A 26,638-nucleotide genomic window follows, 5' to 3' on the forward strand; every position below is an offset into this window, starting at 1 on the left:
AATATGTATTTTTTTTTTTTACCATGCGACCTAAAGAGGGGGGGTGTTATTTTTGTGTCTTAAAATAAGTAATGTTAGAACTTTATTCACTATAAAACTTTCAAATAGAAGTGTATCCACTGAATTTTTTTCCCCCCAAATTTCCCATTATTTTTCTTCTTTTACACATTGAAGGGCTGATATTGAAAGAATAGTTCCAAGTTTTGTTTTGCTGGTCTGTGTGTTCAAAGGACATCTTGGTAAATAGCTGTGAGAGGCCACTTTGCAAACCAGTAAATACAGCTGAATGATAAGTATTTGTGTATTTTTGTGACAGTGGTACAGTAAATGTTAGTGTTTCATTATTAGCTATTTAAGTTGTCTTTGTGAAATCTTCAGGACGGTGACATCAATGTGTTTGCTTAGTTTTTAAAATGTCATTTTGGATGATGTCTAGTGACTAGCAGTTGTCTTAGAACTCCTTTCTAGGTATCATCTTAGAGGTACCTTCATAAATATCAACTAAGAAATTGTTCATAGTAGGAGACATTATAACTCGACTGTTACCGAGAGAAGGGTTAATGGGATTTGCAGAGAATCATAGTCAACTAAAACCAGTAATTAAGAGCGTGTGCAAATCAGTTTCATAGTTTGTGTGGACTTATAATAAGAACAACTTTAAAACAGCGTTCATTTTGAACACACTGTGTTCAAATGTATTCCTACTTACACAGTACCGAAAAGTAGCTTTAATAAGAGATACAGATCTGGAGAGAGAGTGAAAGAGATTCCCCTGGCCCCAAGGCCAAGTCAGGATGTGCTCTGCCTGCACGGGGGAAGGGAGATGTTTAACATGTGGTAAATGGTTTCCATGTTTCACTTTCTGTGATGGGCACGTTCTACACAATTCTTTTTATAAGACTGTCTTATGTATGGCATTTGCAGTAAACTTAGAATCTTACAGAAAGCGTGCCAAGCCCAATAAATATCCTTTGGGTAAACTTGGTCACTTTGAATAAGTGGTCCAGATGTCTCCCCAGGTAGAGGAATTAACATCGAGCAGGCGGTGGGGGACAGACTGCCTGTTAGAAGCACTTGTAAGAGTGCTCAGTGGGGATGTTCCCCTAATTCAGTATTCCCACTGCACACAGTCCCCACGGCAGGTGGACTCACAATAAAACTCCATGAAGGAGAGCCAGCAGTTGTGACAAACAGACAAGAAGTGCTCCAGGACAGGGGACTGTGGGTAAGGGTGTGGAAATGATTTCAGAGACAGAAGAGGCCAGATGAGCCCTAATGGAAGAACGGACAATATGAAAAAGAGCATACAGGTTCTAAAAAGCATGACCTGGCATATTATATAAAGATGAAGAAACAGGTATTGTTTTGGAAAAGAGAGCTGAGATTACCCAGAACGCAGCGCAGAGGAAATGAATGAGTCATAAAAAGTGTGGAGGCTGGACTGAGAAGGTCCGGGAGCATCTCATCCCGTTCCAGGAGGTGAGGCTGGTGCGCACGAGAATGAGGTAATGTGGGAAGAGATACGGGCGAGAACTTCCTGAAGCTGAAGAAACCCAATGCTCCTCAGGTGGGAGAGGCACCCTGAGTTCAGAGTTGTGATGATAAACAAAACCGGGTCCACAGACACTCTTTTGTGAACTGCAGCTTGTTAAAGATAAAAAGCAAAGTTTTAAAACACAAACCGGGACAACAAATCTGCATTTGTAGCAGACAAAAGCTTGGGGTTCGGGTTTTGACTGTGCCGCTCGCTGGCTGTGTCATCTTAAGTAGGTCACCCAATGACTTTGTGCCTTGGAGGACATCTGTCATTGGCTGGTGGGAGCCAGGGTGGATGAGAACAAGAACAATCCCACCACACAATGCTTTGTGAGGCTTGAAATCTTTCCAGAGCATAAATGTAAAAGTGTTTTAAGCCATTACACAAATGGCAGCTAACTTACCACAGAAAGGCATAATGTATTTCCTTTAAATGTATTTGGCTCTGTTCTTACATTATAACCTCTACAAGGGCAGGATTTTATCCTTTTTCTTTTTGTGCTTTACAAGCATAGAGCTTTGCCCACCATAGACATCCAAAAAAAAAAAAAAAAGCCATTAGATGCTTGTAGGTGAGAGACCCAGACTTTCCCGGGATCATGTGATACAGCTTGGCTCCCAGGGGTGCTCCATGCTTCACTGCCGTGAGCTTGGGTAGCTTTATTCCTCTGTCAGTCCGGGGAGGTTGATCTGTCAAAGATAAACCTTCAGGGTTTGTGGCTGCCTTTTTTTCTTTTCCTCTTTCCCAGTGAAGGGAATTGTTTTAAGTGCAAAGACTATTTCAGTGTATCCGAGGGCACCCTGGGGTACCAGCTCTGTACCCAGTAGGTGACTATACACAGATACTCAGTGTCCTTTGATTCAGCGGGCACCGGTTCAATGTATGAGTCACTCAGGTGCTCCGTCCGCCCCTGGGAGGCTGGCTTTTCCCGTAATCTAATACTTCAGGTCATTGTCCTTGCTCGTTTGCTCTCATTTTCTACCTGTAGCTTAAGACTAAATCATGTGTCTCACTCCGCTCATCTTTGGAGAAGGAGGGTATTTTTCTGTTGGCAATTCAAGGTTCCCTTTTATCTTAAAACTCTGACTCTCATCGTCTGATTCTTGGAAACCTATCCTGACGGAGGAGCCCCGGAGGAGAGTTCCCCAGGCTTGTCTCTGCCCTGGCCTTCACAGTACTCAGCAGCCCTGAGCAGACCGTGTGGTCCCAGATGCCACATCCTTTCACCTACCTTGTCCTTTCTGCAGCTTCACCCTTCTCTGCCTGGATGTATTTCTCCTGTACCTTTTGACTGTAAAGGTCATCATTTTTTCCTAGATTTGCCTCCCAGAATCACCACGCCTATATTTCCAGAATCCTCTGGCAAGTGTCCAGAGCCCCCTCCCTTCATGTTACTTTTTAGGTAACACGAAGACACAATAGCTGTCTATCCGCAATAGTTCAGCTGCACCTCGGTCCCTCTTGCCTCAGCCAGACAAACGATGTTCTCAAAGTACTTTGAAAAGTATTTTATTTTTCATACTCACTCCATGGTTTGTTCAAGTGAATCATCAAATTTTAGGGCTCTAGGCAATTCAAAGTAAATCTAATACAGCTCCCCCAACGTTTTGAATGAGGAGCCAAAGTTCTAAAGGGGTTAACAAGACTAACCAATAGACACAATTGTGCAAGAAATGTTCCTTTGATCGTGTCACACTGCCTCTCATGTGAATAGAGGAAATGAAGTTTTAACAAATGAACAACTTCCCAAGGGTTATTTACAGCCTGGCAGATGGACAGCTATTTTTCAGTGGAAACCACACAGTCATAATAGTATTAACAGAAGCACAGTGGCTTTAAGTGAGTGCAAAAACTTTTTCATGATCAAATATTCTGTAATTTTTAAAGACGAACTTTAAACTTTGGAATCTGTTTAGATGTAAGGCAGTATAGAGAGCTCCCTTCCACCCAGTTTCATTATGTTAGCGTCTTATGTAACTGTGGTACGTTTGTCAAAACTAAGAAATTACCGTTTACCATTACTGTTGACTCAATTCCAGGCTTCCTTCGGATGCCACCCATTTTCCATTGATGTCCTGTCTCCAGTCCTGATCCCATGTTAGTCATCATGGCTCCTCAGCCGTCTCTGGCCTGTGACACTTTCTCAGTCTTTCATTGTTTTTTGGTAACCTTGATACTTGGAAGAGTAATGGCCAGTATTTTGTAGAATGTTCGTTGGTCTGGCTCTGGTTGGTGTTTTGGCCATGATTAGACTGGGACTAAGGTTTTGAGAAGGAGGCTGACGGCCCTTCTCCTTGCTTCATATCAGGGGCGCGTATTATCAACACGAGATGTCACTGGTCCTATTTTTTGATATACAGTTAACCCTCCTCCTTCACACTAAATGGTAGGAGTTATTTTTGTTGACTTTATATTTTCTGTTTTTTTTTTCTTTTTCTTTTTTTCTCTCCTAGTCTCTTTGTGTACTTCCCCCCTCATCTCTAGAAAACTCTTCTCTGGCACAGATTTTTCCAAAAGTTTGTGTCTACCGATATGTGTGCCTTTTCTGTTAGGAGGAGAGACATATCTAAATCAAAACAAGAGAGGTTTGTGTGTCCTTTTATTCCCATCAGGGTGATAAAACACAGAAGTAATGGAGAACCCAGGGAGCCACTCCCCCGGCGGGACGAGGGAAGGGAAAACAGCCCCTTCTCCTGGCTGGTTAGTTAGTCCCGCAGCCTCGGACCATTTGGTCTTGAAATTTCCAGCTCTGAGATTCTGTGGTCATTTGACACATGTGACTATTTCATAATCCATCCAGCCTACCAAGTGGCTGCTTCTGGAAGCAAGAAGTTGCTCTGAAGCAGTAAGTTAGAATGCTTCAGGAACTGGAACTAAAATTGAGACTGTCTCTGCTGTGCAGTGGCACATGAGAATCAGCGAAAGTGAAAATCAGGGACTTCGGGGAACACTTACAAGTTCATTTCTTTAACTCAGTTCCTTCTCTTCATGTAACTCATTTTTAAGGGAAGTCATTTTTAAGGCGGACACTCTCACCGTTTAGGGTTTGGTTATACACTTAAGAGCGTAAGTGAAAAAGCCATCTAGCCAGCTTTGACTTTTTATGTGGTCGAACATGCCAGTCTTGTTTAACGCAGTAATTCACCAGTGTGAGCCAATTATAAATACTCCGTCTACAAATCCGACAATTGCTTTATTGAATTTATTCAGCTTTGGTGTTTGTGCAATTTTTTTTTTTTTTTGGATGCAGACAGACTGTTTCAGATTTGAAACAACTAACATTTATCGAGCATTTAACACATGCTGTGCCGTGCTTGGGGCTTTCTGTGCATTAATATTTAGTCATCTCAGTAACCCTGTAAAGTAGGAATTTTTGTTATCCCGCTCTTGCAGTTGAGAGAGTTAAGTATAAAGAAGTCATACAACCGTTTTAAAGTCGCCAAACCTACTAGTGGTAGAGCTGGGACTCAAAACAAGCTGGTCTGACTCCAGAGCTGTTTGTCACTATCCCATACTGTCTATTGAATAGCACCCTCCCATCAGTTTTTACCTGTTGGTCCCCTAAAGCCACAGAGGTTACATCTCATCCCTCTGCCACACAGTGGGGCTTGACTTATTTGTTTAGAATGGTCATATTCCTGCAGATCTTCTCTTTTATAGTCTTAATAAAAAACATTGTTTCACCTCTTGCCAGCTACAAATTCCTCCGTGATTTCTCTAGTTTTCATCATGCTGCTGTGTTTGATTTCTGGTTAGGCTCCTGCCTGCTTGTCAATGTACTTCTTAGCGGTGTAGGAAGAACTGAATGTAGAACGTTTGGGTGTGGTCGGATGAGAATCTCCCTCTTTTTTGGATGTCACACTTAGAGCCCAGGAGTCCTGAGCAGGAATCCGTAACTCACCACCAGCTGTGAGTCAACCCAAACTCCTGGTGCTTTTTCACTGGCATCTCTGGACGCTCATTTCCCTCCTCCTGTGCTGCATAATTGGTATTTTGGAACCTAGTGGAGAATCTTTTAACACGTTTAACCCTGGTCATCCTTCTAGCCTGCCAAGTTTTTCTCTCTTTCTTTTTTGATCTTAACTCTCACCCAAATTATTTATTTAAATTCTCAACCTCATGACATCTTGAAATGTAAGTTGATAACAGGTATGTATGTGATACTGTCACTTCATGTGTTACTCTGGTGTTACTGAATGTTATCTAAAGAGAAATACATTAGGACTGTGTTAGTCGGAGTATCTACAAGTCAGACCCTGGAAGATATGGATGGAGGTAATCAGTTTGGGAGGTGGTCCTGGGAAGTGTGAGCGAGGAAGCGAGGGAGAGTGAGCCTAAAGAAATAAAAGGTAGTGAATTGTGCATCAGACCCACCACTGTGGCAACTGGAAGTCAGTCCTGCCATGGCCTCTGAGCAACCATGCGGAACATGCCTCAAAATCTCCTACCCAAGGATGGGAAGGCTGGGGCCAACTTCCATCCTCTGTGGGTTGTGTCATCACCCCTGCCACGCAAACTTCTGGGTTGCTCCTGCTTGCAGCTGAGCAAGTTCTCCGTCACAGAAGCCCTCACGAAGATGAGAGGAGAGATGCAAGAGCTTGAGTTCGGAAACCACACGCTGGAAACTGTCCACTGTGGTTGTTATCAGTGAACTTGGGCCTGGGAGCCCACAGCCATGTCACTTGTGCATGCTCAGAATTTGCACCCACTTCTTTGTTTGAGAGACCTGCAATTAGACTGCAAAGTGTATGAGGGTGAAGACTCCTCTGTTGAATTATCAAGATCAAGAACAGTGTTTTGCATATTGTTGGGGCTGAATTAATTTTTGTTGAATGAATGATCAAAGTTCTAGAAAAAAATTGTAATTCTTAAAGGCAATATAATTTCAGTTCTGTCAACACATGCTTTTTGCGGGGGGTCTTCATACTACTCAGCATGTAATGTAGCTGTTAGCTGATTGCTTCGTTTATAAGAAAGCAAGGTATGGACCTGTTATGTTGTTACAGTCTTATATGCTACATCTCTGAATTTAAGTTCATTGGTGTTAAATGTGCATTCTATCAGATAAATCTGTAGTGTGAATAGCAGAAGCCAACAACTTCCACATGTGTTAAGTGAAGCTCTTTTAGGTTGTAGCATTTTGTAGTTTGCTGGCACTCAAAGAAGTTTAGAAAATTGCAGTGGATTTCCAAGCCAGAATACACGATTTACTCAAAATCATCTTTAAAATTCTCCAGTTGAATGTTACTGCTAGGCTGATTCTGTGTGTTTGTGGGAAGTCATCATATTAAGAACCTTCTGCAGCTAGTCCCCTATTATTAAACTCTTAAGTGGCAGTGGAAATTGGTTAATAAGTTGACTCTTCTCAGTGAGGTTTCAAAGACGGGCCGAAGGATGAAATGAAAACCGACTGCTTTTTGCCTCTTTGCTTCTCCTGTTGAAACTAGCCAGGATTGTAAAAGTACTGGTACTTTAAACTACTTTACCCTCTCCTGGAGGGAAGTTGCTGTGGTTCTCAACGGTCAGAGAGGACTGCTCTGGAAATCTCATGAATTTCTGTTTAGGGCAGCCCTCATCCAGTTAATTGTGTATCAAAAAAATTATATATATGCTGTATGAACTTTGATTTGTGGCTTTAACTTGTGAAGGTTAATTTTCTCCTTTCAGAGTGAAAAGCAATGGACAGCAAATGAGCACATGGGATGCAGGTGGTTTAGTGGCGTTAGAATAACTCTCTGACTCCCTTGCTTACTGATCCTGTAGTCATGGGCCAATTTTCCTGAGCCGGGGGGGTCATGTACAAAAGCCTCCCTTCCAGTGTTGTGTATGAAATTAAGTGTGTGTCTAAACTTAATAGCCCCATTTTCCCGAATGTGGAAACCACACTAGAGAGAAGTGAAAGTTACATGATCAAGGTCACACCACTAGTAGGTGGTGAGGCAGGCTTTGTTTGAAGCTGGTGTTTTTTTTCCCAACACTGTGAGATCTTCATACATTTATTAGAGATTCATTGATGATCCACTGTGTGCAGTGCAGTGTGTGAACTAGTTGCTAAGGGTCAAACAAGTCAGAAACGAATGCTGCTCTCAAGGAATTTATAATCTAATGAGAGAGATAAGATGTGTGTGTGAATAATTACAACCCAAGGTGGAACGTGATAAGGGCTAATTAAAGAGGCATGGTTGAAGGCACTGTGGGAGGATGCAGATTTTAATTTCCTGTTTTGAGAGATGAGAAAAGCTTCTTAATTAAGATAACCTTTGACCTGTGACTTGAAAGGCGCAGGTGCCTCCGGCAAAGGACCATCTAGGCTTTCCAGGCTTAGTATTTACCTTCTCATGAAAGTACTTCCGAGGGTCAAAGCTAAATTGCATTTTCCATTTAAACAGTAATAGAATGTTTGGTATTTTTTTCCAGTATAAAACTGAGACGTAAGTGCCAAGCCATTACCCTGGTAAGTTTGGTTTTCTGCAGGAGACAGACAAGTACACCAATGATTACTGAATGTGAACGGGGCCACACTCCTAACCCTGCTGCTCATCACTGACATTTATTTAGTCCTTACCATATTTCAGGTGATGTCTGAAGTGCTTTACAGTCTATTAATCCATTTAATCCCTAAGCAACCCTGAGAGGTATGTATTATTGTTAAGATACTGTTATTGTCTGCATGTATTAGATAAGTTGCTATAATAGAAATTAAACCAGTGGCTTATATAGGAGAGAAGTGCATTTCTCTTTCACTTAATAGTTCCTGGGTGAGTAATCCCCAACCATCTTGCAAATCACTGTTTCCAACACATGGCTTCCAAAGTTGCTTCAAGAGTCATCACCTCCTAGTCAGTAGAAAGGGGGCAAGAGGAATCCAGGGCAAGTAGGTTCTTCTTTCAGGAGGGCATCTGGAATTGCATATGTTACTCCTACTCCTGTCTTATAGTTACATAGTACGTGGGGTTGAATGGTGGTCCCCCAAGATAAGTCCATGTCCTAAAACCCAGACACTGTGAACGTTGCTTTATTAGGAAAAAGAGTCTTTGCAAATGGAAGTCAGTTAAGAATTTTGAGATGAGATCAGCCTTGGTCACCCAGGTGGGCCCCAAATCCAATGATAAGTGACTTTATAAGAGACAAAAGTGGAGAAAAAACAGACCCAGAGGAGAGAGCTTGTGAAGACAGAGACAGAGAACGGAGTTATGCAGCCACAAGCCAAGGAAGACCTGGAGCCACCAGAAGCTGGGAGAGACAAGAGAGAATTCTGTCCTAGAGCCTTCAGAGGGAAAATGGTGGTGCCTGCACATTGACTCTGGACTTCTGTCTTCAGGAACTACAAGAGGATAAATGTCTGTTGTTTTAAGGCACCACGTTTGTGGTGATTTGTTACAGCAGCCACAGGAGACTCATACACGTAACTACATCTGCTGCAAGGAGGCTGAGGAGTCCGGTGCGTAGTGGGCTGGCCACACACCCACCTCAAGAGTTCTGTTACCTAAAGGAAGAAGAGAGTGGACACTGGGGGTGAGGGGTAACATCTTTGCCACACCCCATTTTATAGATGAGAACACTGAGGTCCAGAGAAGTTAAGTAACTTGCCCAAGTTCACATAACTAGAAAGAAGCAAAGGTTTGATTGAATTCCAGATAATTAACCACTAACTATACTGCCTTTAGGCCCAAGGAGCTACAAAAGTGAGAGAAGAGGACTGTAATTGGCTTGGGTGTTCAGAGCAAGACTGGCGGTGCGCTGGAGCTGTGGGAGAATGGGCAGTTGTTAACCAAGTCGACAGGAGAGGGTTGAGAAGAAAGAGGCACAGAGGTGTGGAGTAGGTAACCCACTTGTGGTTGTGGCTTTTAAGAATGTTAAAAGCTGAGGAGAATGTGGAAAAGTGGCAGAGATGAGCTTACGGGAGGGTCCCGATGCCCCATGGCCTTGTATGCTGAGGCATTTTCATTTTTATGTCAAACACAGTGGAGAACTCTTAAAGCATTTTAAGCTGGGCTATGACGTGATCAGAAGTGCGTTAAAAAAAATAGATACAGACTTTAATTTATTGACGGCTTGTGTTCCATAGTCTGTGTTTTTTTTAACACCTTTTTAATAGTATGGTTCCTGTACAGTAAACTAAACATATTTCAGATGTACAATTTGATGAAGTTTGATAGATATACACATCCATAAAACTACCACCACAATCAGGATAGCTAACATTTCCATCACTTCCCAAGAGGTGCAATTTTCAAATTCCCAAATTATCCTTTCCCACCCCCTTTAACCCCTGGTAACCATCAGTTTGTTTTCTATGTCTGTGAGCCCCAATGTTCATAGCAGCACTATTTACAATAGCTGAGATGTGGAAACAACCCAAATGTCCATTGACAGATGAGTTGATAAAGAAGCTGTGGTGTATTTATAAGATGGAATACTACTCAGCCATAAAAAAGAATGAAATAATGCCATTTGCTGCAACATGGATGGACTTGGAGATCATCATTTTAAGTTAAGTAAGCCAGAAAGAGAAAGAAAAATGCCATATGATATCGCTTATATGTGGAATCTGAAAAAAGGACACACATGAACTTATCTATAAAACAGAAACAGATACACAGAATTGAAATTTTGAAAGACTATTTTCCTTCATGGAGAGGATGAAAATGTTGGGTGGGATATCAACTAAGAGATGATTAAAATAGTTAAGAAAAATATGTTAATGGCCTAAGACAGTTGCTGTAATATTTGACTGTGTTAGGATTTGGTGACTGACCGTATGGGGGCATATGGTAGGAGGTTGGGGGGAGGGAGGAGGTGCCTCCCAGGATTCTCCCAGATGTCAGACTTGGGCAGTGTGATATATGTTAGTGGCATTTATTGAAATATGGAATATATAACAAACTGCTTGGTAGGGGAGGGTAATAGTATCAGTTCTGTATCACTACGTAATAAAACACCCCCAAGCTGAGTGGCTTTCTGAACATTCATTTACTTACTTAACTCATAAATCTGTGGGTTTGCTTGCTGATTCTTTTGCTCTGAGCTGGCTTGGCTGATGAACTTGCCCAGGTACGTGTGGTCAGTTGGCAGCTGGACGGTCTGTGCTGGCTTCACCCACGGATCTGCCTGTGATGGTTGTTGGCGGGATGGCTGGGGCATGTGTCTCTCACTGTCTGGCAGGCTAGCTCAGATGCTTCCCATAGGGATGGTATGAGAACAGCAAGAAAGGGCAAAGCCCAGTGCTCAAGCTCTCTTCAGACCTCTGCTTGTGTCACACTTGGCAGTGTTATGTGCCTAAGTTTGGAGGAAAAGGGAGGAGAAGTTGACTCTGTCTCTTGATGGGAGCAACAGCAAAGTCACCATATGCATACAGTGATGGGAAGAACTTGTGGCCGTTTGCAATTTACCACAGTAATGAACTTGGTTCTGGCATCCTTTCTGCCAGAGGTAGATCTAGAAGATGGGTGGATATGTCAGTCTGGAGGCTCAGGAGAGAAATCTAGATGGAAAATACAGATAGCAAGCTTAATAGTATGTAGATAGAATTTAAAGCTGTGAGAGTGAGAAGAAAAGGGTGCCCTAAAATGGAACCCCTTGGAAAACCAACATTTAAGCTGCCCTGAAACAAAACATCAAGAGCCATAATGAAGAACCGCTACAAAAATGACTAAAATAAAAGGCACCGACAATACCAAGTGTTGCCAAGGATGCGGATCAACTAGGAGTCTCAGACATTGCTGGTGGTGTACAAAACGGTACAGCCATTTTGGAGAAGAGTTTAGCAGTTTCTTATAAAGTTAAACACACACATACCAAGTGACCCCCAAGCATCACTCTTAAATATTTACCCAAAGCAGTGAAAACTTAAGTTCATACTAAGATCCATGTATCCATGTTTATAGCAAAAACTGGAAACAATTTAAAAAAATCTCTTTTACGTGGTGAATGGATAAACAATACATGCAGTGGAATACCACTCAACAATAAAAAGGAATGAACCACGGATACACCCAGCAACACGGATGAACCTCAGGTGCATTATGCGAGGTGAAGGGAGCCAGTCTCAAGGCTGTGTAATGTGTGACTCCTTTTATATGCCATCCTGGGAAAGGCTGAGGCAGGAGAGGTGAATTTAGCCAATTCAAGATAGTCTGGAGGGAAAACAGCCCTGAGGTGGTTAGAAGTTCACTTGACTCAAAAATAATCTCTTGACTTCACTGAAAAAAGATGAAGTTTCCCCATTCTACACTTCGGTGACTTTTTTTTCCTCCTCTGAGTCTGGCTGTGTGGGAAGATGGAGAGAGACTTTATTCATTCAGGACTCTGCCTCTCTGGGTCTTCGGATATAGTATTAATTTGGGGGAAAAGAATGATCTTCGTGAAAGTATGTCAAAACACCTTTTAATTACTTTTACAGGATGTTTGTTCTAAATGATTTGGAGGGTTGGAGTATTTTTGTCTATGCTATGTCCATTATTAACTTTGTATTCTTCAGGAAAGTAACCCCAATTATATTGTTCCAGTGGAATTTCCTACAGGAAATGCATTGCTTTTATAATATAGCTTTCAGGAACACATTGTGGTAAGAAGTATGGACTGTTTATAGAACTGAAACCATGGCTCACTCAAGAATTCTTCAGTGAATTAAATAGTAGCTATTTTTAAATAAACTGTTTCCCTATTTTCTCTTATTTTGACATGTATTAGGCCTATTAAAAAGTCAATCACTTCAGTTTTCCCATAATGTATAGCATAAAGTATCTCCAGTGCAAGGCAGTGTCTTACACATGTTTGTTATTTGAAGTGGAAGTGTGTGTGAATTAAGACTTTACTTCTGCGGTGGATGGTAGGTGGGCCTTGCTTGTTTGAGTCTCTTCTGAGTATTAAATAAATTAATAAAAGTTACATTTTGTTTATGAAAGTCTCTATGCATCTCCATAAAGCATACTAATCATTAACTTATTCAAGCAGCTGCTAAGATAGAAGATTGATTTGTATATTGTGTATTCAAGTCCAGGTTCAACTGCCTTTTCTACCGTGTTGATTTAGTGAGAGAGCAGTTTAAGGATCCTCTCTGATCAGGTGCCCTTGTTTACATTTTGTGGTTTTCAAGGTAAATACAGCAATTTCAGAATAAAGCAAACTGCTGGCTGGTGGCGATGTTTGTTTTACAAATGCTTGGAAGTAGTTTGGAAACTTTGCCTTTTAAAGAATTAGAGGTGAAATATCTAATAAAGCAGCCCTTAGGGGCGAAATCCAGCCTCAGATGGTGACACCCCACCCTCTCCCTGTATTCTTTTCCAGCCTTGCTGTCCTTTGTTGGCTGGGGACCCCTGCAAAGACAGATTTATGCCCTGAAAGTGGAAGCAGTGGGTCCCAGGAGCTCACTGAGTCTTACTACTTCTCTAATGTGATTGGTGTGTGTGTGTGTGTGTGTGTGTGGTCCTGTCTTGGAAGCAAAGGTGTAAGTAGGCTAAAAACGACTTTAAGCCACCATTTTCTAAACAACACAAGCTTCAGCTCTGTTGAGAAACAGGCCTGTGGAGTTTGTCCTTCCGGTTCCATGTAGATGTGCTGTGTGAAACGCAAGTCTGGCTGTGGTTGTTGTAGAGAGCTTCACAGTTATACAGCGTGTACTCTGGTGGGATCTGCATTAATTAAAACCTCCAGGAGGATAAATATTAGAAGGAAAGGAGTTAAAACAAATTTAATTGTGTGGCAAGGTTGGGAGTTGGGTTTTGTAATGTTACCATAGAAAAGAAAAAAATCCAGTTCCTGAAATGGCATGTTAAAAAAAAAACAGTGTGACTGTCCAGTGGGCAAGTGTGCAAACAAAGCAAAGAGCAGCTAACTGTGCGTAACTGATACTTTGACTTAAAACAGTAACAGTGGAAATTCTATAATTCCTATGTCTTTTTCATCCTTTTTTTTAAGAGCTTGAAATGAGACTCATTAATTATTTTGTATTTCTGCAAGTCAAAAGTGCATGTTGTTTTTTTTTTTTCCTGTTTCAGTTTTTTTAGGAAGAATTATTACAGTTTGACTGCACAAACGGGGGGGGGTACAGCTCAAGTGGTAGACCGTGTGCTTAGCATGCATGAGGTCCTAGGTTCAATCCCCAGTACCTCCTCTGAAAATAAAGAGATAAACCTAATTGCCTCTCCCCCCAACAAAAAATAAAAATAAATTAAAAAAAATCTAGTTCTTATCCTTGTTTTCTTTTATATATTTGGCCAGCCTTGTTAGTAAAATTAAAGGCAGGTGTCTTCACTCATGGACTTCCATATAGATGAGTCAGAAGAGCAAGCAAGTTTCTTGCTTCCACCTAACACAAGACATGGGTAGCACTGTTCTAGCGGCTTCCTTGGATATTCTGCCTGTCCCTTCCATGTCCTCCTGAATAAAATTGATTAAACAGCCTGGGGTTCAAGGTTTCATCACTTAAATAGCCCAGAACTTAAGTAGCCTAGAAACATTGACTTAGCTGAATAAAACCTTTAGAACTTAGAATCTGATCACTTTTTGAAGGGAAAACAAAGGTTTGCATTTGCTACAAGTGCCCTGTGAGCCATGTCGTGATGGTGTAAAGCAACCAAGCAGGCTGAAGACAGTCCCCATGTGGTTGCGAATCGCGTACCTCGTAAAGGACTTGCATCTGATTTCATCTTTATTATTCCATTTGCAATCATGTTGTGATTCTGGTGACCTCCGTGCTGCTGTGACTTTCTTTAGTTCGGACTTTGCTTGGACTTAGTGGACACGAATCACTGCAGCCCCAGAAAAGGAGATGTGGTAGTCATGGATCTTGTTCTTGGCTTTGCCCAAAGCTGCTATTTTCAGTGTCTTATCACACTGTCCTTTAGTCTGCTCCACTACCTCAAATTATTCTTTAGTCTTTGAAGGAATCTTTCTTACCTTTCATTAGGTAGATTGTGTGTGCCAGCTCATAGTATTAGTAATTTTGTATTTTATTTGTCTAGATTTGCTTGATGTTTGCAAAGCTTGTGTCGTTTCCTTAGGTTAAGATATGGTTTACAGTCGAATGACACCTCACGATTTCAATAGCAGCTGTTGAGGGAAGGCAGACAGTTACCAGCTGCTTTCTGTTCCTTTGCAAAAGAGCTAAGCTGTGATGAAATGAAGAATGTTATTTTAGGGCATACCTGGATCTGCTACTGTGGTTTGATTTACATGGGCAAAGGGAAAAACCCTACTCATTTGAATTTGTTTGCGAATGTGACACAAGTTCGATTCCTGTGAGAAAATTTTGAAAGACTAACTGTCTTGTTTCTAAGAGAAGAAAATTCTTATCTGTTCGTTCTTGTAATGGGTCTGATCCATCTCCTACTTCTGGAGGAGTGTTTCTTCTGAAAGATGACAATTTATATGTGTGCATCATTCATTTATTTCTAAGTATCCAATGAAGACTTTATGTGTTAGATACTTTAAAAATTTTTATTTTCCCCAGCTTTATGGGGGTTAATTTACTAATAAAATTACACATATTTAAAGTGTCCAAGTTGACGATTTGATATATGTATGTGTTAGGTACTTTGGTAGACACAGGTGATCTTAATGTACAGAATAAAGATACTGTCTCTGCCCTTGTGGTGCAAATGACCCACAATGCCCAGAAGATTTAAGTTTGGCCTCTTGACTTTGATCACAGAGGAGACTGGATACAGGGTCAGATGTGGCCCATAAAGGATCAGTAACTTGCTTGAGAAGCCGTATGTTTTGTTAATATTTCATTTTATATTTCTCTTGGCATTTAATAAGAAAAGTTTAAAGACAATGCTGGCTGATGTCCTTTGAGTTAACAAGAACATAGAAAACCCTTCTTTCCATCCATGTGCCTAGTTCAAAGAGGGAAGCTGTAGATCACTGAGAGATGGACAGGTAGTTTACAGCAGTTGAAACACCTTGGTGGCATTTGAAACTCAGTAGGATAGTCTGGCTACTGAATCAGATGCCCTGTTATACCTGGGGCATCTCTCTCTATATCTAGTCTGTAAAGACTTGGACATGCTCTTTCCTGATAAGAGGCTTCCTATACTAGATTTGTGCCTTTTAACAGAAACATTGTAGAGTTGGAATTTTTTAGAGCCATTATGTCTAGAAAGACTGTGTTACAGGAAAAGCCTAGTGTTAGCGTGAGGAATCCTTCATGAAGGGCCATTAATCCTCACAGAATTAATCAGGTAAGGGCCAATTGCAACGCAACAACAAACAGCAAACAAGCCAAGAGGGGAGGACTGATACTAACAATCATCTGTAATGTACTAGGTAGTATTCGGTTATGTCTCAATTTTCTTGTTCAACTCACCTTTTAAAACTGAGACAAGGAGACATCAATGTATATTAAATGGATACTTATAATAAAGTTTTATCTACTCTGTTCAGTTGGTGAAGAGAGAAGATTAGAAGAGGGGAAGATGGAGAGTGAGGAGGTGGGAGGGAAGAGAGGACCAGGAGGAGGTGGCTCCAGGTGACAGAACAGAGATGGAAGAGAGCACCGCATGGAGGGAGGAGGAGGGAGGAGGAGGCAGGAGGAGAGATCCTCACCCTGGGCTGTTAATTTGGACAGTTTTCATCAGCATCAAATACTAGTGACTATTTTGGCTCTTTGAAATTCTAAGTAATGTATAAGCAGTTATTCTTACTTAACACTTCGAGAGCCGTCTTTGACGTTTTACAAATTCTCAAGTAGGACAGTTGTAGCAGTCACCTCCTAGCCTCACTTCCTCATCTTCCACTTCCTAAGGAGGATTATTTTCCTAAGGACTCTGGCTGAAGCATCGTCACAACATAGGATCCTTCCTGAGAGGCCAGTAAACTCAAACTGAGATGAATGTGGATCAGATCATCAGCGATAGAAGGACAGTTGAGTTAAATAAACGTTTCCTCATATTCGAATAGTTATGCAAAAGTAGCCATGATCTCAGCTGAGGATGTAATAGGAGAAAAGGCTTAAGCATTCTGATTCATGTAGCTTAAACAAGAAGCGCTTTGTTACTAACAAAGAGGTCTGTTGAAATTAAGAGGCGTTTTTAGGTGTCTTAAGTGAAATCTTTATCTAGAGAACAAAGTAGTGGGTACCAGTGTGGCGAGGAAATACGGGAAGGGCAACATAGGGGTAGGGGACTAAGACGTAGAGATTATAATGTCTAAAACACGCTACAAGGGTATATGGTACAACAGAGGGAATATAGCCCTTATTTTGTAACAACTATAAATGAATTATAGCTTTTAAAAATTGTGAGTCGCTATATTATACACCTGTAATTTATATAATACTGTACATTAACTATAACTCAATTTAAAAAACCAAAAGAAAAAAGTACAAGAACCCAGAGAAAGAGAAAAAATAAAGTGAAATCTTTAAAAAAGCTTATTATTAATCCTGCATTTACATTTGACCTCTCAGGACTGTGAAAAGATAAACTGAGGCACATGAACGTTTTGAAGAGTTTTTTTGAGCAAACACCGATTCTGTTGGACAGTGCCAAATTGACAGGACAGGAGCTAGGACCAAGGTTTCTATGGAGAAGATGCAGAAGCAAAGCAAAGCAATTGATTGGTTATAGCTTCATCTGTCGCCACATTTGGGAAAATCTGGTTGGCTGTTTGTGGTTGGTTTCACTTTCTCAGATTTGAGTCCATTGATTCTTAGGTTTTAGTAGGAGACCAAGGTGTTAGAACCACCTCAGTCTGATGGCCTCCTGTTTAAATAATTTAACGAGAGTGTACACACATAGCTCATAACTCTGTAGGACTGGTCATGTGGTAAAAATAATCTTATGTGTGGGTTTAAACTCACGCTGTTCGATACTGTTTGTTTAGGACCTTTAAACTTCTAGTATAAGATGATGCTTTTTGACTGTTCAAGCTCAGCTGATTTGAGTTGAGGAGAGGTAACTGTTGGAATGTATAGCGAAGTAAGGGGGGACTTGAATCAGTCTATGTCACCACCACTTGGCTCTGACACTGGCTCTAGTAGTGTGAGATGAGTCCAGATGATGACACAGTGGCTGTAGGAACCACCCCCCTCAGAAGTGGTGTCCACTGCTCTGAACTCTAGGGCAGTAGTCTTTCAACTTTTTTGATCATATGCCTCATCAGAAACAAAGTGGGAATAACAGATACATGTTTTTAGTCTCTCTTATTTCCTTCAGTGCTTTTATCATCCCCTATGTAGAATCTAAAAAAAAAAAAAGAAAAAAGAGGACACTAATGAACTCATCTACAAAAGAAACAGACTCGCAGACGTAGTAGACAATCTTATGGTTACTAGGCGAAGCGGGTGGTAAGGGATAAATTTGGGAGTTTGAGATTTGCAAATGTTAACCACTATATATAAAAATAGATAAAAAACAAATTTCTTCTGTATAGAATGGGGAACTATATTATCTTGTAATAACCTTTAATGAAAAAGAATATGAAGATGAATATATGTGTGTGTATATATATGTGTGTGTGTGTGTATATATATATACATACACATGGCTAGGACATTATGCTGTACACCAGAAATTGACACATTGTAACTGACTATACTTCAGTAAAAAATAGATATGTTTACTTATAAATCATATATGTGTACATTATTTTAATACTAAATGGTATACATTGTTGCACATACACAAAAATAAATTTAAAAATAGGGGATAAAAATGAATATAAGTTCGCTTCTAGCATTTTCTTCCACACCCTGGTAGACTGGGCACTCCCTGAGAATGGGCACATGTTTTGGGAACCTCTTACCCTGGTATTTTGCCATTATGATGACTCAGTTGTTTTCATCACCTGAGTGGTGTTAACTAGCTATCCGATCTTGAGCAGCTATCCTCGCTTAACTCATTTAGAATATCGGGTAGTTGTAGCTATCTCATGGAGTTGCACTAAGACATCTGAAGTTGTGAGCAGTGTCTGAAAAGTGAGCTCCTTTTCCCAGTGCCACTGATGAGTCTCTCTCCATTTCCCTACTTCCTACTCTTCTGCCTTAAGAGTTTTGCTTACTCCTTTCACTCTGTGTGTTTCTGCTGACCCCCCCCCCCCAATGTCTATTTGGGCTAATTTGTTACAACCATGTGTCCCATTTTACTGCTGTTCACCCATTGTCCTAGGGTAATTACAGTAGTTCTTTAAACTTTTAAAGGTGTCCTAGTTTAGAGAAAAGGGCATGGTCCCCCTATTAATTGGTCACCAGCAAGTATAGAGGACCCTGTGGGGTGCAGACCTCTTGAATGAAGGTCACCTCCTTGACAATGCACAGCCGAGACGGCTGTCTTCAGATGAGCTGTTAATCTCTAGTTTACCCTAGCTGTTACCAGAGGAGAGGGGACTCATGACTTACTGTCTATAGGGAAATGACCCGGGGAGTGTAAGCACAGCATGCCCTCAGGGAGGTGTCTAGTGTAACCACTGACTACCTAGACTGCAGAATGAAAGTCAGCAATTGATCGGATATTGAACTTGGGAATCTGCCTCTGCGACCTGCAGCTCAACATCATGGTGAACGTTTCCCAAGCAGAGTAAAACGTTCTTTCGCTTTGGAGCGAGATGTGCCACTATTATGTAAGATTACACTCAAGTTCATAATAGGAGTTAGAAACAGGTCTTCTTGTTCACTCCCAGGCTCTCAAGAAGGAGCAGAAGAGTTTCTTGTTCTCCTGATGTTTCACTCGAGACTGTTGCTTCTTGTCCTGTGGGTTGTTTTCAACTCTGGCTCTGAGCTTTACCCCTGCTGGACACTCAGCAAATATCAATTAGCAGTTGTGAAGGTTATTCTAACAGTGCCAGGGGGAGAAAACGTACGTGATTAGTAAATCACGCACGTTTTCCGCTTTCAAATGATCCTGTAATTGTATTCCTGATGCATAGTATTTAAAGCTACTAGATTATTTAGGGAATCACAGGCAGATGACATGTGTCATAACAAAGATAATGAGTTTTTTTGTGTTTATTCTGATTTTCATGACATTTGCAGGAATTGATCATATAAGAAATGAATGGACAAGTTCACTTTTACATTACCTGAGATCTGTAGGCTTGGTTTCCTAAAATGAGCATAATGTTTGGTTGTAGTCCTTAGAGCTGAAATGTTACAACCCTGGCACAACACTGGAAAACAAAGGTCTTTATTTCCTCTCATAGAATCAGGAGCAGGTGGTGAGTGCAGTGCACCATACCAGCATTTCATTGCTTTTCCAGGAGCAAACAAATAGTGATTGCTGACACTGTATGATTACTATGGTTCAAAAATCAATTTTGACTTAAATATGGCTACATTCAGATTTTTCCACTAATTCTTGATATTTTTTACATTATAGAATAAGAAGTAACTTTCCCCTGAGAAATTTATATGAGTAATATGTCTGAATGATTGTGGACAGAATAATGCCCTTTGACACACATACACACACACAACGGATAAGAGGAATATTGAGATCTTTGGAGAAACAACACCACGCTGTTTTGAAATGCCCAGTTTGTGTTACTTTGATTATCCTCTGCTTTTCTTCATGCTGATCCTATTGGTGGGTATAAATTAGTCATAAGTGGTCCACATGTGCTTCAGCAGCATAAAGAAAGCAGAATTGCCAGATTAAATTTCTGATGCTCGCAGCAAACCCAGGGTGGTGGTGAAATCTCCAGCAGATTTCTTTGAAAAAGATGCGAGTCACGGGACCAGATCTCCAAGGGGGCGTGCCTTCCTGAGTAGGACCAGGCAGCAGCTGAGGAAAGAAGTTTACACGCTTCAGAGTGGCAAATTGTCAGGTTGTTTCTGCTCATTTGCTATTCAAACTCACGTCCAGTGCTTCCTGAGCAGCACAGAAAACACTAGCCCTGTCTTCTCTCGCTCAGCAAATGGGGGACATGGGGTGGAATAGAATGGGCTCATTCTGCAGGTTGCCTCCATGTGCATGCATAGTTTACTGGATCTTCAAAGAAGCAGCTTACAAAGAGCCGTACAAGAACGTGTGTGTGTGTGTGTGTGTGTGTTTAGCAGGAATATTACATTTCGAGCTGTTTTGTGCTCCCATGGGATGAATCCCACTCTGTGTCCTCCCTGATTAGGTACTGCTGGGTTATACAAAATAAATTTAATTCTCAGTCTCTGAATTTGAGGGAGTTGGGAGGTAAGTTGGGGAGATAAGCATCTTAAATAAAATAATCATAAAGAAGCATAAAATTTATTAAAATTAAAATTTTAAAAAGTGTCATGAAATAATTAAAGAACAACAAAAACAGTTTCAAATCATCATTGGATCGTAAGTATTGGAGGGGTCTGAGGAAGGGGTTTCTTATGAGCTGTAGTCAGGGATGGCTTCCTGGAAGAATGAGGTGTATGTTTTAGAAGTAAATTTCTATTAAACTGGCATTTATTGAACATCTATGATGTCAGACTCTGTTCTCAGTAAGGATTAAAATTTGAGTTACGAATAAGAAACCGCTCTGGTGTCATTCTCTTTGTATATATTAAAGAGAGCCACTTAAAATGCTTTTTGATAATTGCATTCCACAAAACAACAGGATGGCCACCACATTTTTGTTTTCACTCTCTTTTTTAAACCAAATGTTTCCCAATTTTTGCCTGGTGAAATTGTGACTCCCCTACTGACTTCTGTACGTGAGGGCTTCGTTAAGGCATTTCTTCTCCTTTCTTGAGGCGGTGGTTCTGGGAAGGAGATCAAGCTGCTGCTTCATACAGTGTGAGTCAGCTTTCTGGGGAGCAATTGTTCTAACAAGCCAACAGTTCAACTCTGCACGTCAGGCTGTCGAAAAATAAGCCTGTACCATTTACCAGATTGTTAGAGTATCCAGAATTTATGCCTCACATAAACTTTCATGTCCGCGGTGCAGAGGGTTGCTGTCACCCTTTGCCTGGATTCAGCCCCACAGAACAGGAGCATCACGATGTGTCATTAGAAGTGCCGTCAGAACTGCGCCCCCATCGGACCGCTCATATTCAGCGAAGTCACCGCTGCTTTATGTCTGTGTTTGTTCAAGGATAAAAGGCAAAAGCACCCGGGGTCCTTTCTGTTCCCATATTTTCATCCAGCGGGCAAGGAGCGCGGGAGGCCTGTGGTTGGCTCTTCCTGGATTACATCAAAGCCTGCTGGTTCTGGCAAAATCACAAGTCATCTGGAGACAGGGCAGGCCTCTCTGACCCTTGAGAACGGTGATAATGCTGCTCTCTGGGAAAGATTTCTCACTTTCACAAAACATTTTTATCTGAAAAAAGTGGCACCTGCCATGATTTGCCTAACTTTTAAACAGAGAACTGCTCCTGACTATCTATAGAAGAATAACATTAAAAAAAAAAAAGATTCAAGTACAGTCAGTTACAATGTGTCAGTTTCTGGTGTACAGCACAATGTCCCAGTCATGCATATACATACATATTAGTTTTCATGTTCTTTTTCATTAAAGGTTGGTTATTATAAGATATTGAATATAGTTCCCTGTGCTATACAAAAGAAACTTAAAAAAAATCTATTTTTATATATAGTGGCTAACATTTAAAGATCTCAAATTCCCACATTTATCCCTTCCCACCCGCTTTTCCTGGGAACCATAAGATTGTTTACTATGTCTGGGAATCTGTTTCTGTTTTGTAGATGAGTTCGTTAGTGTCCTCTTTTTTTTTTTTTAGATTCCACATATGAGTGATATCATATGGCATTTTACTTTCTCTTTCTAGCTTGCTTCACTTAGAATGATGATCTCTAGGTCCACTCATGTTGCTGCAAATGGCATTATTTCATTCTTTTTTATGGCTGAATAGTATTCCAGTGTATATATACATATATACACCACACCATCTTTATCCAGTCCTCTGTTGATGGACATTTAGGTTGCTTCCATGTCTTGGCTGTTGTATATAGTGCTGCTATGAAGTCTTTTCAGCAGATGGTGTTGGGAAAACTGGACAGCAGCGTGTAAATCAGTGAAGTTAGAACACTCCCTCACAGGATACACAAAAATATAAATGAATAACATTTTGCCTGCACATTTATTTTCATCCAGGCTCTCCTTTTCCTTTTAAAAGATCAGAGTAGCCACTTTCTTAACAAGGCTATGCTGATGGTAAGACAGGTAGAAGACAGCACATTTCCTTAGGCTTCACTGTTTGGGTTTTTCTTTTTAGGCTTATCATGTGTGCGGCTTCTGTGACTGTGCCTTCTGTCTCCTGTTTATGGTCAGAATAATCCATACTTGTGCTAAGAAACTTAGATTATACCAAAAGTTGGGGGATTTTATTCCACATCCGGGAATTAACATCACTCATGTTTATTCACTTCGTTGACTGCTTTATTCTTGCGTGTGTGTTCATTCATTTAGGACACGTTCTTGGAGCGCCTACTAAGTGCCAGGCATTTATCAGGTGGTGAGACGCTAGGTAGGAGAACAAAGCAGGGCAGCCAAGAGTGCTGGCTGGAAGGGGCTTGCTGTTTTTACAGTGCCAGGAGGCACCTTGCTGATATTTGAGCAGCGGCCTGAAGCAGGGGTCAGAGTGGACCATGCAGAAACGCTGGGGGAAACGCAAAGGCAGAGGGAGCAGCAAGGGCAAAGGCCCTGAGGTCAGGGTTTCCTGGATAAGCGCCAGCAATCACAAGCAGATGGGGTGGCTGGTGGGGGTACCTAGGGAGCAGCTTGGCGTGGCCTGTGAAGTCAGGATGGTCGTTGGAAGTGGTGGCAGTGGAAGACTAGAGCCACTGGGTGGTTTTGAGCAGAGACTGATGCCACCAGGTTTGTGTTTCAGTGGGCTCACTCCCCAGGTTTGTGGAGACTCAGCAGTCAGAGGAGCAGGGGCAGAAACAAGGAGACTTGGGGGTTGGGGGTGGAGCTCAGCGGTGGAGCGTATGCATGAGGTCCCGGGTTCAATTCCCAGGATCTCCATTAAAAAAAAAAAAAAGGAAGAAAGAAATAGGAAGACTTGTTAGGAGGCTATTGCTGTAGCCAGGAGAGAAATGATGCTGGTTTGGATCAGATTGCTGAGTTGGTAAGAAAGCAGATTTCTAGCTACCTTTTACAGGTAGAACCTATGGGGATTTATTATTTTGGACATGAGGTATAAGAGGTGGGAGCCAAAGACGGCTCTAGGGTTTTTAAACAAGGCAGCTGGAAACGTGGAATTGCTTCACTGAGCACGTGCTGTGTGCTGGAGAATGTTCTGTGGGGTTCACAAGCCACAGGGTTATGGATTGCAAAAAGCTTTTTTCTCCAAAAAGTTCTCAGCTAAAATGTTTAACTAACATTCAATAAAACACATGGCTATTCAGTGTAAGCTTAAGTGGATCAAGTGTAGGTTTGGTAAATTTTTACATATAATATTTATTCATGTAACTACCATCTTGATCAAGATATAAAATATTTCAGCCTGGAGAGGTTTCCTCATGCAATTCTCACGCCTTGTCGGTTCCTCTGCTTAATCTAACCATTATTTTTACCCTCTTCACACATTAGGGTAATTTTGTCTGGTTTTGAACTTTATGTAAATGGGATCCTATCATACATACGGTTTTTTAAATTAAGTTTTTTCATGAGATATAATTCACATACCATACAATTCATAGTGCATGCACAATTCAGTGGTTTTAGTGTATTCACAGATTTGTGCGAATATCACCATTTTCTTTTTTTGTTTTTAATTGAGTTATAGTCAGTTTACAATGTGTCAATTTCTGGTGTACAGCACAGTGCTTCAGTCATCCATGAACACACATATATTCATTTTCATATTCTTTTCACCATAAACTATTACAAGATATTGAATTCCCTGTGCTATACAGTATAAACTTATTTATCTATTATGTATATATATATTAGTCGGTATCTACAAATCTCGAACTCCCAGTTTATCCATTCCAACTCCCTTCCCCTCTGGTAACTGTAAGTTTGTTTTCTGTCTCTGGACCATCAACATTTTCTAATGCCAGAATTTTTTCAGCATCCTCCAAAGATGTAGCCATTAGCAGTGACTCCCCGATCACTCCCACGTCTACCCCTGGCGGCCACCACTTCCCATCCTTATGGATTTGTATATTCTAGGCATTTCATATAAATGGGAGCATACAATATGTGGCCTTTTGTGAGTGGCTTCTTTCACTGAGTGTAATATTTTCAAGGTTTATCCATGTTATATCATGGATCAGTAAATCGTTCCCTTTTATTCCCGAATAATACTCTACTGCGTGAATATACCATATCTTATCTGTCCTCAGTTGATGGAAATTTGTGTTGGTTCCAGTTTTAGGCTATTGTGAATAATATTGCTTTAAACATTCGTGTACAGGATTTTGGTGGGCATACGGTTTTGGTTCTCTGGGGTGTAGACCTTAGGAGTGAGAAGCACGTCCTCTTGTCGCTGGTTTCTCCTGCTCAGCAGCGTGTCTGTGTAATTAATTCACTGACGTTGTTGCATGTTGCAGCCTTTTATTCTTTTTCATTACCTTTTTAAGATTCCATTCTATGAACATACCACAGTTTATTTATCCATCTCTGGTTGACGGGCATTTGGGTTGATTCCGGTTTGGGGCAATGATGAATACTGCTGTGAACAGTCTTTACATGCTTTTTGGTGGAAAAAGCACTCATTTCTCTTGGGTAAGTACACAGAAGAGACGTTGCTAGGCCAACCTTATTTATCTGTCTTCCCGCATCAGCCTGGCGTGCTCATTCACGTCGGTGCTGGCACGCCCTTGGCTTCTTGCAGACCTGCCGCAGGAGCCCTTCCCTGCCTGGGCACACATTTGAGATCAACTTTTCTTCTGTCTAGTCTCTCTAAAGCATCTTGTGACAGTCCTCTCTTTCCTTACATACTTTTTTCCTATTGATTAACAAAGCAGACTTCAGCCCAGGCCTGTCTACGACTCACTGTGTTTGTACATTTTCCAGCTTGAGAGCCTAAAGTGATTTATAAAAAGCTCATTACCTTACAGTAGTGGTTACTATGGGTTTTCGAGGGGCCTCGATCACTCTCAGAATCTGATAAAAGCTATTGGCCCTTTGACAGAAAATTTACCTGTGAACACACACACTCATACACACACACACACACACACACACAAAATTTATCTTACACCTTTGGGGGATTTGTGGACCTTCATGAATCCCATCCAATTGTGTGTTCATGGTTCTTAGGTTAAGAATTTTCTTAATTTTGTAATGCCTTAAAAATATCAATACTCTCCAACCTTCTCTTACTCTTTAAGATCTTCTCTTCCGAGCAGTCAACCGATGCACACATAGGAAGGACCGTACATGCATAGATATAAATCTGGCTAATACAGAGATCCTGCCCTCGCTGGCAGAAGAGGTAAGAATTGCCAGCACGGGTCACTGTCATTGTTGTGGGGTCCTCCTCATTCTTCAGTTCTGCTAGCGTGTGAGAACTTTTCTAACTGTGTCCTTCACCACTCCTGTTAAACTCCTTAACTGGAGATCAAAAGGAATACATTGCAGCTGAGCTGGACCCTCCCAGGCCGAGGGGGCGTCGCCCTGGCCGCAGGGACCGCTGCTGGCATCCGAGTGGGACGTGCAGCCTCCCGCTTCCTCCCTCCCCAGGAGCCTTCCCCTCCTCTGCCAGGGGCGAGTTTCCTGTCTCGTGTCTTATTAATGGGTGAATAACTGGGTGCTGCTCAACGCAGAATTCCATGGAAGAGAACACATGTGGACTAAATGAAGTAGACAAGCAGTCCAAAAAGAATTTTTTTGTTTAAAAATTTACCGGTTTAAAATTTTTACAAAAGTAATAAACAGCACAAAAGGGAACAGCATCTCCCCTCGTCTACAATGCCCATCTCCATTCCTCAGGGTTAATAGTTTCTCTTCCCAGGGTCTTTTTTTATCAAGCATATAATAGCGTGGTGTAGATTTGTTTGTTTTTGCAGCCCTGAGGTCATGCTGCGCCGTGTTGTGCAGCTTGCAGGGTAGCACAGGCAGGCTTCTGTGCGTGTGCTGATTTTCCTTCCTCTTTTCTTGTCTGTCTTTTGTGTGTGTGTGTGTGTGTGTGTGTGTGTGTAGGTAATTAGGTTTATTTATTTATTTATAGAGGAGGTACTGGGGATTGAACCCAGGACCCTCCACATGCTAAGCACGTGCTCTAAC

General features: G+C 41.3%; 1 protein-coding gene and 1 long non-coding RNA gene across 2 annotated transcripts in view; both read left to right on the forward strand.

The window, feature by feature from the left end:
* ITPR2 (inositol 1,4,5-trisphosphate receptor type 2) overlaps nucleotides 1-26,638 on the forward strand; it is a 417,643-nt gene that overhangs the window by 34,858 nt on the left and 356,147 nt on the right. The gene's annotated exons all lie outside the window — the stretch shown is intronic.
* On the forward strand, nucleotides 3-26,403 carry LOC116661266. Its single transcript, XR_004317081.1, has 3 exons — nucleotides 3-8,703; nucleotides 10,330-10,336; nucleotides 26,394-26,403. It is a non-coding gene; the product is annotated as an uncharacterized LOC116661266 (long non-coding RNA).

Source organism: Camelus ferus, chromosome 34 (genome assembly GCF_009834535.1).
Source record: "Camelus ferus isolate YT-003-E chromosome 34, BCGSAC_Cfer_1.0, whole genome shotgun sequence".
Lineage (NCBI taxonomy): Eukaryota > Metazoa > Chordata > Mammalia > Artiodactyla > Camelidae > Camelus > Camelus ferus.